We start from the raw sequence: 13,108 nt of genomic DNA, 5'->3' as shown, positions 1-13,108 counted from the left end.
CTCTTGCTTAATTTCATCCATCTTCCATCTCCATAAATTCGCCTTGTTCGTCCTGCCTTGACTTGCTTTCCTTCTGACTGACAAGTTACTTCCTCCTCCGGATGCTCCAAAAAGCACATAAACAGCTGAGCGTAGCTAATGCTTCTCTGTCCACCGGAACTGTCTGACTTGGAAGGAAAATGTATTTTCCTGGGCACAGCGCTGTCCATGTTCCCTAATGGCCTCTCCTGTTTCCATTAGTGACAACAAAAGGGCCCTTTGTGACTGGAAATGTTACAGGGCACGCGCACACACACACACACACACGCACAAATGTGAAAGAAACACTGGAACATGTCTCCCAGCAAAAACCTGGGGCTGATACAACCAGTCCTTTTATTCAGAAGGTCAGTAATTGAAAGCAAAAGGTTGTCACTGGCCTGTGCTGTGTCTGAAGTCAACTTCAAAGGTGATGTCGCCCTCCTTCTGTGAGCCGGGCGGCACCCCCTCCTTCCCCCGGCCCTGCCTCCGTGCGAGCTAAAATAATCCCTGGGTCTTCGTCAGGGTGCTAATGCGAGGTCAGAAGGCAGTAAGAAAAGGATGCGGGATCTGATCCTCTTTCAGGAGATCACAGTTTGTCCCCCGGGCGCACCGTCCCTTTCCTTGTAAAGCGCAGCTGCCGACGGGAAGCCTCCCCAGGTGTGGGAAATGCCCTCTCGAGGGCGCGGTCTCTCTTCGGAGGGCTTGGCTCCTTTTAGTCACTCGGGCATCAGCTTGGAACTAACATCTGCGTCCTCCTTCTCACTCTCTGCAGCAACCAGTTCTCCCCTGCTCCGACTTACTGTCTGTTCTCAGGCCTTTGCAGAAAATTGCCTTTGACTTGTGTTACGCCTACTCCTGCGGTCAGCGGTTTCGCTCCACGGCATCTGCCTCCCGTGTGCGCCGTGGAAACCTCCTCCCGCCTTCTCCGACTTGCGCTCTCAGAGGAAAGCCCCCATTTGCCTTTCCAAGTCCCATTCTTCCTTTCCTGAAAAAAATTTAAGAAAAAAAAGTAAGGTCTGCGGCTATGAGTGAATGGAGTGAATGCTAGAGCCTCACATGGTGGACGTGGAGTTTGAGTCTTGGTTCCGCTTCTCCTTATTTGAAATAACCACACAAGTCACCTACCTTCTGAGGGGCCCGGGTGCCTTATTAAAAGATCTCAGTAATGATACCCAACCTCTAGGCTCCACTGGACGTGTCTGGGGAAGAAAACGGTGATGGCTGTTGGGAGTGTGAAGTAAGATCATGTAGGGGCAACCACCTGGTCCACGGGCAATAGTTTTAGTAGATCTCAAGGGAAAAAGAAAGTGGAAAATAGATCCCTTTATCCATCGCTGGTTCTCCATAAGATTCTGAGATAACCTGCATGGAATCCTAGAGCAGAAAAGGACACTGGACTCTTCTAGTGTCACACCCCCATGTACAAGAAAGAGCACCAAGCTCAGAGCCAAGCTGATTTAGTCACCAAAAAGTTCCTGCAGAGGCTGGACGTGCGCCTAAGGGTCCTGAGATCATGGTCTCAGGAGGATCTGCCCCACCCTGTCTCTCCCCTCACCAGAAAGCCTTTCTCTATCAGATTTACTTCCTTGTTCTTTGGATTTAGTACTTTACTCTCTCAACACTTTTTATGCTTCCTTAAGTTTTTGAAGGGGCCAAACTATTTTTCCCCCAAAGTTTCTGAAAGATACTAAAAAGAGAAACTATTCAATTTAGCGAGAGCTACACAATGGTTTAGCCACATCATCTCAAACTTTCCTCTTCTCTCCCATCACGCGCTTTTATAGCTTGATCAACAGTCGACTTGTCCTCTTAGCAGGGGTTGGCAAACAACAGCTCGTGGGCCGAATCTGGCTTGCCACCCGTTCTTGTAAAGTTTTATTGGAACACGCTCATTCATTCGTGTATTGTTCACGGTTGCCCTCTGGTACCAAGGGCAGGGTTCAGTAGTGTGACGGAGACCAGGGGGCCCAGAAAGCCTAAAGCATAGACGCTCTGGCTCTGTATGGGGCAAGCTTCCCAAGCCCCGCTCTCGGTATCAACTTTAAACTTTCTTCACATTTCCTTTACGTACATCCTTCAAGAAACTATTTTCCACAAAAGCTGGATTTGTTTTCCTAAAACCTTTAAAAAACATTTGATTATTTCTTTGCCTACTTAAAAAAGTATGGTAGAAAATTTGAAAAGTACAAAAAAGCCCGAGGAAGAACACAGCAGCCAGCTATAGCCTCAGCAGGCAGAGGCGACTACTGCTAGTCTCTCAGGCTTCGTCCAAGGCTTTGGCTCAGCTGGCGAACGAGGGCTAGGCTATCCCTGGCCTCAGAGCTTCCCCAGAGTCTTGGATAATGTCATTCAAAGCTGAGTTTCAAGAGAGGAAATGGAGACAGCAGAATATTCTGCATAATATGATGGGAAACTCCCATGATTTTAATTCTTTTGAAAGTTTTTCCTTGTGTTTTATTTTTGGGAGGCAGGGAGGTGATTAGGTTTATTTTTTTCACACAGATACTGGGGCTTGAACCCAGGACCTCATGCATGCTATGCACACACTCTGCCACTGAGATGCACCCTCCCCCTTAATTCTTTTTTAATTCTTTTAAGCTCCTGGGAAGGAGGATACAGAGGAGAAATAAAAGAGATAAGATGGAGGAGCAACAAAATGGAGAGGCCAAGGGATTTTTAAGGAAAGTTGGGAAAATTATTTAGCTTTAAAGTTGTGTGAGTTGCTGTGATATATAAACGTCCCATCATTTCCCCCAAAACTTCACTAAAGTTGCCTTCACAACCAAAGACTCTAGTGAAGTGGGGAGGCTAATAGCTCAGTGGTAGAGTGCATTCAGCATGCACAAGGTCCTAGGCTCAATTCCCAGTACCTCCATTAAAAAACAAAGACAAAACCCCAAAGATTCTGAGTGAATCATTCGTTTGGCAGCTCTCTAAAAGGGGCAGGAATCCACGGCTGGTTCCACATGGTGTGAACCAGGTTCCTCACATGCAAGGCAGCAACTTCTGAACGAAATCGTCCAGCCGAAGCAGGAGATTGGATAAAAAAGCAACCGCATTAACCTAATACCTTCAGAAATTCAGATTCCTCTTGGCAAGTGCATTGGACTTTCCACAAATTATAGAGGCAGGATATTTAATTGTCTGGATCATAAACCACAGGAAGAGTCTAGCATCATATGAGGAATATTAAAAAAAAATGCCTGCACATCACTGACTGTGTGTGTATGTCACGGGCTCTGTGCATGTAGGCTAGTTTCTTCACACCCTCCCCCCCGGATAGTGAAACAATGAAGCCGACATTCCAGCTGGCTATTTCTGGAAACCTTGTACAAGAGGAATATAAGTTGTTTAGCTGTTTTCTTGAGGACAGGATGTGGGAATGAATGGGGAGGAAAGAGCGATGACAGCTACGTTATTCACCCCCACACCCTCAAAGCCAGCAGCAAAAAGCCACCCTGGAAGACTTCTCTGCCTGGAAGATCACCACAATGGTATCGTTGTCCTATATGCCCTTTTAAGGCCTGGCATGCTCACAAGGGCTCAGGCCACCTAGGTACCTTGTCATATGCAACGCAAGGCACACTGCGCAACTCACTTCATGGAGAGGGACAGATGCCTCAGTCTATCAGTGAGAATGGTCCCTGAGGATCATGGATGGAAGAGATTATCCTCTTTCAGAGCCCTAGGTGTTCCCTTTCCCCTCAGTGTCACACACGTCACAATGAACACAGTTCTAATAGGTGATCCTTTGTACAGTGTTTAAATCTTAACACTTTGTACAAATGTGACAAATATTTGTAAGTGCTCTGTAATATCCTGAACAAAAAGCACTTCTTTTGTGACTGACTCTCAGAGGCTGAGACTGGACAGAAATCTCACATTCTCAGGCTAGTCTTAAGTGAAAAAGGAGTAGTTAGCCATTCATGTGATCTGATCTGGGGGAGAGCTGCACCGGCATTCCCTGCACAGGCTTGTGACCCATTGATGCATTTCTACCAAATGAGATGAACTTCTCTGAGTATAATCCAAGCATCATTCCCTACCAAAGTCTCTTGGGAGAGAGAAGCCCCTTAGGAAGAGCTCATGAAAGCCCCTCTTCCAGTGAAAGCTGGCTAGTGGCCCTCCATCCTGGCAGATGGAGGCAAAATCCTTTCCCAGGTTGCCTGGTCTTTCGCTACCCGGCCCCCACAGCAGCTGGCCCAATTCTCAGGAACTGTGGTGAACCTTCTGAAGGGCACCCTTTCAAGCCAATGTCAGCTCCTGGCACCTGTCCCTCCCTCGCTGCCAGCAGGGTCACCTCCTCTGCCACCAGGAGATTAAGTGCAGCTCAGCAGAGCCCAGCCGGGCCACGTGGCACGGACGTGTGTGTCTTTATTCATCCTGCCTGTGTTTGTTCACTCTTCCTTTCTGAGGTAGCATAGCAACCCTGCGCATCATGCCTTCCACGCACCACACCCATGATTTTCTCTTCATCCTGCAATTCACAGTCACCTCCCGCTACATGGCCTGGTCTCCGTGGGTCCCAGGATGAGCTCCGCCCTCCCTGTCCCCTCCCACCCCGTGCCTTTGTGCATGTGGTCTTTGCCTAAAATGCCCTTGTCTAACTGTAAAACTCAAACCCAACCCTGAAGACTCTGCTCAGACACATCTCTGGCCTTCCTGGGGGCAGTTCTCATGTCGGCTTCTGTGATCTCATTGGCCGCATGAGCAAACTCTTTCAGCATTTATAGCATCACAGTTTCTGTTGTTATTTTTTTGTCTCCTTCTCTAGATTTAGGCGCCTAGAATAAGGACCGTAATCATTTTTATACCCTCAAGAACCTATAATAGTGCCTGGTGCCCAGTGAATAGGTACTGGTTGAGTCAATAAAATACAATAGTTACTAACAGTCTAGTGAAAAATGCTTTGTTACAGCCTCTATGGATGATAACTAGCTCTAACTAAGCTCTTTATTTCAAAATTGAAGTTTGGAAGTATCCAACCCAGCATTTCCTCTAAACTCCTTGTTCCTAGGTCCAATTGTGCTTATTAAATTGCTCTTGAATGTCTTCTGGGGTGTTCCAACAGTATGCCCCATCCAAGCAAATTCTGTCCTTCAGTTGTCATCTTTCTGGTTTCTCCCATGCGAGTTAGTGGCAGCTGCATTCTTGCAGTTGCTGAAGTCAAATATTTTGGAGTTATCCCCGACTTAGTCCTCTCTCCTACATTCATATGAGGGTGTTAGCTAATCCTGCTGGCTCTTCCTTCCAAATATCGTTCATTCCACTCCTACCTCAGTGCAAGCCACCATCCTTGCTTACCTTCATTGCAACAGCGTCCTAACTGGTTTTCTTTCTCCCATCCTTGCTGACATCCAGCCCCTGCCTCATGGTCTATTTTCAGCACAGTGACTTGAGTGGTCCTTTAAAATTACATCATATCCCTTCTTTGTTTGAAACTCTCCAGTGGCCCCTTTGTTCCCTCCTTTCCCCCAACACCGAACAATACCCAGCATAAAATAGGTAATACTTGCTGAATGAATAAATTAATGTTCAAGCCTTAGGATAAAAGCAGATTCCAAGACATGGCATTTTGTTATTCTTTGATCACTCAGTGAGGGATACAATGTGAATTTACTGCATTTTGGATACAATCATGTTTTCAGTATCACCAAAATGTTCCAGAAATATCTGGGTCCAGACGAAGATAATCTCTTTCTATCTAGCAGCAAATTGACCACAAAATAACCATTTGGTCCTGCTCAATCACATAGCTCTCAGGAAGTTGGTTTCTTCAGCTTTGAAAGGAGGGAATGGAATTTAAAGATTTTCATAGTCTCTTGCAATTTGAAATGTCTACGATTTTTGCATGAACTTCAGCTCTTTCCCTTTCTCAAAACGTGGAGAGGCTTGCCCTTCCTGAATAGCCTTTTGTTTGATCTGGTTTCTCAAATGTACTAGTTAACTTCACAGAAGAAACCTTCAGAGACTCTGGGAGAAGAATTCGGGCCTGGTGGGAGGGGCGGGACAGAGGCCTCAGCGGAGAAAGAACCAACTTCCCGGGCCAAATGGGGCAAAGGAGAGTGTGTGAGAGACTGGTTGTGAGGACAGACCTTGCCTCCTGCCATGTTGTGCCCTTTTCCTCTCTTGAGACCTGGGACAGGGGCCTTAGTGCCGTGTCCTTGACTTTGGAACAGAATGACAAGGAATGAATTTTCAAGTGCAGCTCATTCACACTTGTTTGAGAGATCGTGTTTGTACAGAGAGCTGTTTTAACACTGAAGTTGTCTGCAGTAATTTGTTCAGCGGTATATTTAGACAGGAAGCTAATATAAGATGAAATCATTGCTGTCAACTCGAACAAGTTTTTGAAGTGATTGTGTGGAAAGGTGGCTCACCCAGCCTTTGGGTGGAAAATCCTGAAAACAAATCAAGTAGGAAAATTAGTTTTAAAAAAATTTTACCTTTTAAGTATTTTGAAATTAAACTGAATTCACTTTTCAAAATATTTATAGCATAGGTTTCAGATGCAACTCCTTGTAACCTGCAATTGTTTGTGCGTGACTTTCCAACTCATCATTTGAGAATGGGAAAGTTGCCGGCTTAGGTCATTTTAAATTTTAATCATTTCAGCTCGCACTCAGAAGCGGAAGATAGGAAATGGCATACAACAGCCAGGTAGTTCAAATTTCTCAGCTTCGGCCTGGCCACTAACCTGCCTTACGAATTGTTCAGAACAATTTTCCAACTCATCGGCAGCACTCTCCTGTTTCTGCTGAGTGGTTTTGCAAATTGCTTCCATCACCCTCGCTCTAAGTCCCTCCAAACAATGTGCCTTCAATGAGTAAACATTCACAGCTTCTTTCCATCATGCCCAAACCCAAAGTTAATCAAACCTGAGTGTGCACTAGAGTGGGAAAGACCCGGCCTCGAGAGAATCGGTTATAGACTTGTATATATCTTTCGTTACGAATGTAATACGTAATGATAGTTGTAAAAAATATTCCAGAATTGCAGAAATGTGCAGCGTGAGTAGGAAAAGTTCTTTTCTCCCCTCTCCCTCTAACCTCCCTCAAGTCTGCGGTGAGATCAGTTCCATATTTTTCTGGAATTTTTCTCTATTCACAAACACCTAAAACACACAGAGTATACACAAATATGGGTTCCCTTTCTTTCTTTGTTTCTCTTTCTTTCAGTTCCTTTTTCCATCCTCCTTTCCTTTCCCTCCCTCTCTCCTTCTTTCCCTCCTTCACTTTCTTTCCAAAAACTTGCTCGAACACCAGTCATTATCCTGCCAAATTCCCTTTTTTCACCCAACAGTCATCTTAGTGATCCTTCCACGACAGCACATACAAGTTTGCCCTGTTTCTTTAATTGCCTCTCAGTATCCCAAAGCACAAAGATACTAGCATTTCTTTAACCATGCTCCTATTGTTGGGCATTTAGGCTGTCACAGTTTTTCAAGGTCACCAACAGCGTTGTAAGTGTGGGAAGAAGAGAGCAAGAAAGCAGGAGTAAAGAGCAGGAGGAGAGTCAGTCTCGCCAATGTATCATCTGAGACCTAATGGCAAGACACAGCCAGCATTGTGTTCCGTCAGGCCTTTGATATCGGAGACTGACCTCAGGTCACCCCTGGCAGGCCCACTTGCTGGCTGGAGGTCACTGCCTCGTGGGTGTTTCAGAAGCTATGTCCTGCTCAAAGGGGCAAAAGAAACTGTGGCACCTCCAAATCCATTGTCCCCTGAGGAACGTGTAAAAGACCCACTTCTAAGCTTAGCTGTGGGAGGGCTTCTCAGCTGGTCCCCACCTCAGTCCACCCTCCAGTGTTCTGTTCAGAATCCTGATGCCACATGCACTCACAGATGTAGAGCGCGAACTAATGGTTCCCTGTGGGGAGGGGGAGGGGGCAGGGGCAAGACAGGGGTAGGGGACTAAGAGGCACAAGCTACTCTGTATAAAATAAACAAGCCACAAGGATACAGCACAGGGACTGTACAGCCAATATTTTATAATAACTATAACTGGATTATAACCTTTAAAAATTGTGAATCACTATGTTGTGCACCTGTAACTTATATTGTACATCAACTATACAATTAAAAAAAAAAAAGACTCCTTATGTCACCTGGGTTTCTGAGAAGGCCTGAGGGGTCAGTCTGCTGGGAGTTCCACTCAGAGCCCTGGGGTCAGTTCATTCTGCCTGGCTTCCCGTCCTTGTCGCTCAGACGCAGCCGCCAGTGCAAGCCCTCTGCTCACCCAGCTTCATCCTCTGTCTCTCCTTTCCTCCTTCCCTGGCTGTCCCCACACCCAGCCCTTTCCGCAGCCCCTCTGGCACCGTGGGATGGGCACCAGAGTCCCCTGTGCCCCCATCTCGTCACAGAACAGCCCCTCCCGCTTACTCCAGGCCCTCCCTGACTGCCTGAGGGATGCATCATGAATCTGCTGTCTTTTCAGGTCTGCTCATCTTTCTTCCTCTTCACCATTTCTGGGCCTGTGTCTGAACATGGGATGAGGAAGAAGAGGTCAGGAGTGAGAGGAGGGCTGGCGTTCCAGCCCCCACTCTTTTTCTCTTCTGTTTGGGCCCCTGTCATTGTCTATACCAGTCCCTTACCTTTCTTGTCTCTCTCAGCTTCTGAAGTCTTGGTCAGGCCTCCAAACTGATGGGAAGCTTTGGTTCCTGTGTGCATCATCACATGAAGTCCCACCTCCATCCTGGGAGACTCTACTCACAATGTGGGGATTCAGGGAAGACCCTGGTCCTCTAGGCCCTTGGCTTCCTCCATGTTGCCCCCAGCTCCGCATTCCATCACCCTCACCCGTGCACACAATTGCATCAGTAAGACTTCCCCTCTTCTGAGATCTTGAGTTCCCACATCTCACTCTCTCCTTCTCTTGCTCCTTCACGGCCACCACGCCTGCTCTGCAACCTCCTCGTGATCATCCTATGACGTGCTGAGCCTGGAGCCTCTGTCTCGTCCCTGTTCTATTTCTCAGTCTAATGAGTCTTTGTGCAGATTTCTTTTTCACTTTCTGTCTTCCCTCAACCTGTGTTCAACTCCTTGTCCAAAAGCCAGCCACCTTCCACCTGAACTGTTTCATTATTCTTTAGAAGGGCCTCCCCACTTTAACCTTTGCACCTTCACTTTAACCTACTTCCCCGGGGATGCCTTGAACACTATTCTATGACAGGAAAAAACCTAGACCTCCTCTTTCCCGTTCTCCCCTGTGACTGCGGACACTGTCTATCGTCCTGATGTCCCACATCCTGTCTCACTCCGCTTGCCCTCTGGTTTTCATCAGTCTGCCCTTTGGCCTGTCTCCTCACGTTCATGGAGTTTTAGGGCTGTCTGTCATCTCTGGAACGTCTTCTTTGCCTAAGTCCAGGGTTACTTTAGAGGATAGTTCTAAATTCTCTTATACTTTATGTCTTGAACACTGAAATTAAAATGGGACCAGTTGACTTTGGCAGTTACAGTTTTCGATCGAAGCAATGTTGCCACAAAAAAGAAAACCTAGGTAGGAACGTGAATAATAAGTCTGATAATAGTACCTTGTAGTTAACATGCTTCTTTTGTTATTCGCAAAGGGACCCGTGTCTGTTAGCCTCTGTGATCGTTACACTAGTTCAGGAAGCAGCCCTCTCCCCATCCTGTAGATGGAGAACTGAAGCACAGTGATACAAAGTTGCCTCTGTTAGCTTACGTATCTGGTTTAGAAGCAGGAGCTTGGCATTTGCCAAGCACAAGATTTTTGTGTCTAAACCTTATGCTTTCTTTTATAGATTATTGGCTTAAAAAAAATCTAAGTGTACTCCATAGGGAAAAAAAGCCAGCAAGGCTTGAATTAAAGTCTAAGGCTTTGTGACCCAAAAAACCCCCTGTCCTTGGAGGTAACAGTCTAGGGACGTCATGACTCTCCCTATCCTTGACCCATCTTAAAGTTCAAGCAAGGGCATGGTTATCAAAATACCAGCTCTAATTTTAGATGGGATAAGAGGGGGGACAGGCAGAGATGTGAAGTTTAATCAAAAGTGTTATCATTTAGGGATGTTAATAAGCCCGTTATCAGGCTCCCAGTGGGTCTGGTACATCTGACCTCATTATCTGGGAGGCACATGATGTTGGATCCCAGCTTCTGGTCACCAGGCAGATGACTCAGAGCCACGGCTGCTGAAAGCCTGTTGGAAACAGAATTCCATGACTCAGTTGGCGCCAAGAAATCCTACCACACACTCTAAATAGCATGTGATAACGACTTATATCCAACCAGAGCAGCACCTGGATTCTTTCCTAAACCATTACGTTTGGGTGTTCGGAGGGTGGAATAAATGCTTATCGAGAAAATGTACCATTTATCCTGTTTTCAGAGTCTTCCTAAAGGTGCCTTTAGAAAGCAGAGTCTGTCCTGTTTTTAAGGTGAACTTTGCTATGAAATGTCCAGAGTGAGAGTGAAAACAGTTTAACAGCCTGATCGAGTACTCGGGCCTAGGTCTGAACAATGGGATATATAATTACTCCCTTACTTTTCACCTCAAAGACCAAGGTGGCTCTGGCCAGAGCTGTGGGCATCCAAACCTTAGGCATCAAAGACCAGAGACCTAATCAGTCAGAGGGTTCTAGGCGGCTTCAACCACAAATTTATCACTGACAGGAAGTTTAACCACAACTGTGCAGGAAAAATTCAATCCCAGCAAATGTGACCATTTCGGAGGGGGCCGTCTTGAACATATTCCAGCCCTGGACTCAGAAAGTCTTGGGGGTCTTTTCTAGCTCTGAGAAGACTGGGAAGCCCAGGTTCAAGCTGGAGCACACTGTGAGAAACTGGACTGCCCTTTGGTCGTCCCGGTGGCTTGTTTCTGCCTCAGGCAGGTTCTAGAGGGTCAGTGCCCTTCTCTGGTTTCTGAGGACTCCTCTGGCCTTTGGGAAACTCAACTTCTCCCCCATAATGACTTCAGGGGGTGTTTTAGGGCTGCTGGGGCTTGATAGAGGCCTGGAAAGGCCAGAATAGAATTGGGCTCCAATGGTCTGGGAGGGACTGGGTTGCTCGTGATGCTGCTGCCTCCCCCTTGGCTGCTCACTCTGGTCGGTTTGTGCTTTAGTCACTGAGGGCCTCAGTGCTTGGACCCTTCCCATCACACACCAGAAAGGTGGATCTCCCAAGAATGCTTGAAGCCATCCATAGGGCTTTTTTTTTTTTTAACTGGGGAGGTAATTAGGTTTACTTATTTGGTTTTAGAGGAGGTACTGGAGGTTGAACCCAGGGCCCTGTGTATGCTAAGTGTACCCTCTATCACTTGAGCTATACCCTCCTCCACATCCATAGGTCTTCATGGGTAGATTCTGAAAGATGTCAGAATGTTCTCTGACTAAGCGTTGACAACTGGAGAGGTCTATGAGCATTAGGTTTACCTCCTCTTGGGACTTTACCAGGTAAAACTATTCAGTCTTGATGGGAAATAAGTTCCAAAACAGTCCCCCAATGCCACTGCCATCAGCCATCTGCCTGAAAAAAGTGGCTATGAATGAGGGGGAAATCCATCCTCAGATTAGACCTTCCACCTGGAAACTCAAATATATGCATGATACGTGAGCTGTTGTGCCATTTTCTCTGAAGGACAGCCTTCTGCATCTCTCTGAGAGCCTGAAATAACCCCAGGCATGTGCCCCTCTTTATCTGCTTAAGAGCATGGGCCAGGAAACAACACAAAACAGAATGTTGGCTTCTAGTTTTCTACTCATTAAGGAAGCCCATGGTGGAAAAGAGTAAGACACTGGTTGACCCAAGGGCACGGTGACCTCCCCCTGTAATGAGGACCATCAAGCCCTTTTCCTCCAAGCACCAGAGAGATAAAGGAGCAGGGCTCTGGGGAAGAGGCTGCAGGGTTGGAGCTTCCGTCTGAGCTCTCTGGCTTATCGCATTTGTTTGTGTGTGTACTTGTGGGTGACCTCTAGAGAGCTGATGCCTAAGGGTGTCACAGCACAGTCTGAGGGAATTCAAAGTGAATTTTAAAAGGTATAATCACTTTTGAAAACTATATGGCTATTTCTTAAAAAGTTAAACACACATCTGTCCTCTGACCCAACAATTCCACCCCTGGATATTTACCCAAGAAAAATGAACACATGTCCACCAAAAGCTTCTTTGAGGAATGTTCCTAGAGCTTTATTCATAATAAACAAAACCTGGAAACATCCCAGATGTCCTCCAAGAGGAGAACAGATAAGCACATCGTGGTACATTCATACCAGGACTACTCAGCTACAAAAAGAGATGAACTGCTGGTACACGCAACATCGTGGAAAAATCCCCAAAATATTGTACTGGGTTAAAAAGTAAAATATTGAGTTGTGTTGTGCATGTTACACACACAAAAGAGTGCATGCAGTGTGATTCCATTTAAATGCAATTCCAGGCATAATGAACTCACGATAATAAAAGTCAGCTCAGCAGTTGCCTGTGGTCGGGGTGAGAGGGTGATCGGGGAGGCGCGTGCGCAGACTCTCGGGGGTGATAGCAACGTTCCGTGTCTTCCTGTGGATTAGTTTTAAACCTGCTTCAATGGTGCACTTGAGATCAAGCATTTCAGATCTTCTGTGGTAGCATTTCAGATATACACAAATAAAAAGAAAACGTGAATTTAGACTGGAGGGAAACTGCTTCCAGGTATGGCTCAAAATCGGCTGCAGCAAGGGTCACTGTTTCTTTGAGAACATCAGGGGTCATGCTTTAGATCCTAGGAGGGCACCTAATGATTCCGGGATTCATTCGTCCCTTATTCCACCAATACATCTCATAGCGCCTGCTCTGTGCCAGGTGCCGCTCCAGCAGGACAGAAAATCGAGATTCTTGCTCTTCTGGGGCTTACATTCTAGTGGGAGGAGACAGGAAAGAAACAAGTAACAAAAATGAGCAAATTTGGTTTTAGATATTTAGAACTGTGGTAAAGGACACAAAGTGGAGTGATGTGATGGAGAGCGGCCGGAATGAGAGAAGGGCACGCTCAGTTTGCGTGGTGAGGGATGCCTCCTTGAGGAGGTGATACTCTGAGTGATCAGGAGCCGGTCATGCAAAGACAGGGGGCAGAACATCCAAGACAGGGGGACTA

General features: G+C 46.5%; 1 long non-coding RNA gene across 1 annotated transcript; it reads right to left on the bottom strand.

The window, feature by feature from the left end:
- Positions 1–338: 338 nt before the first annotated feature.
- On the bottom strand, positions 339–8,802 carry LOC140697865 (uncharacterized). Its single transcript, XR_012075240.1, has 2 exons — positions 8,615–8,802; positions 339–1,006 (listed from the first exon to the last, which is right to left on the bottom strand). It is a non-coding gene; the product is annotated as an uncharacterized lncRNA (long non-coding RNA).
- Between the last annotated feature and the right edge of the window lie 4,306 nt (positions 8,803–13,108).

Source organism: Vicugna pacos, chromosome 8 (assembly GCF_048564905.1).
Source record: "Vicugna pacos chromosome 8, VicPac4, whole genome shotgun sequence".
NCBI lineage: Eukaryota > Metazoa > Chordata > Mammalia > Artiodactyla > Camelidae > Vicugna > Vicugna pacos.
The sequence above is the reverse complement of the archived record's forward strand: the minus strand, read 5'-3'. Positions and strand labels throughout refer to the sequence as shown.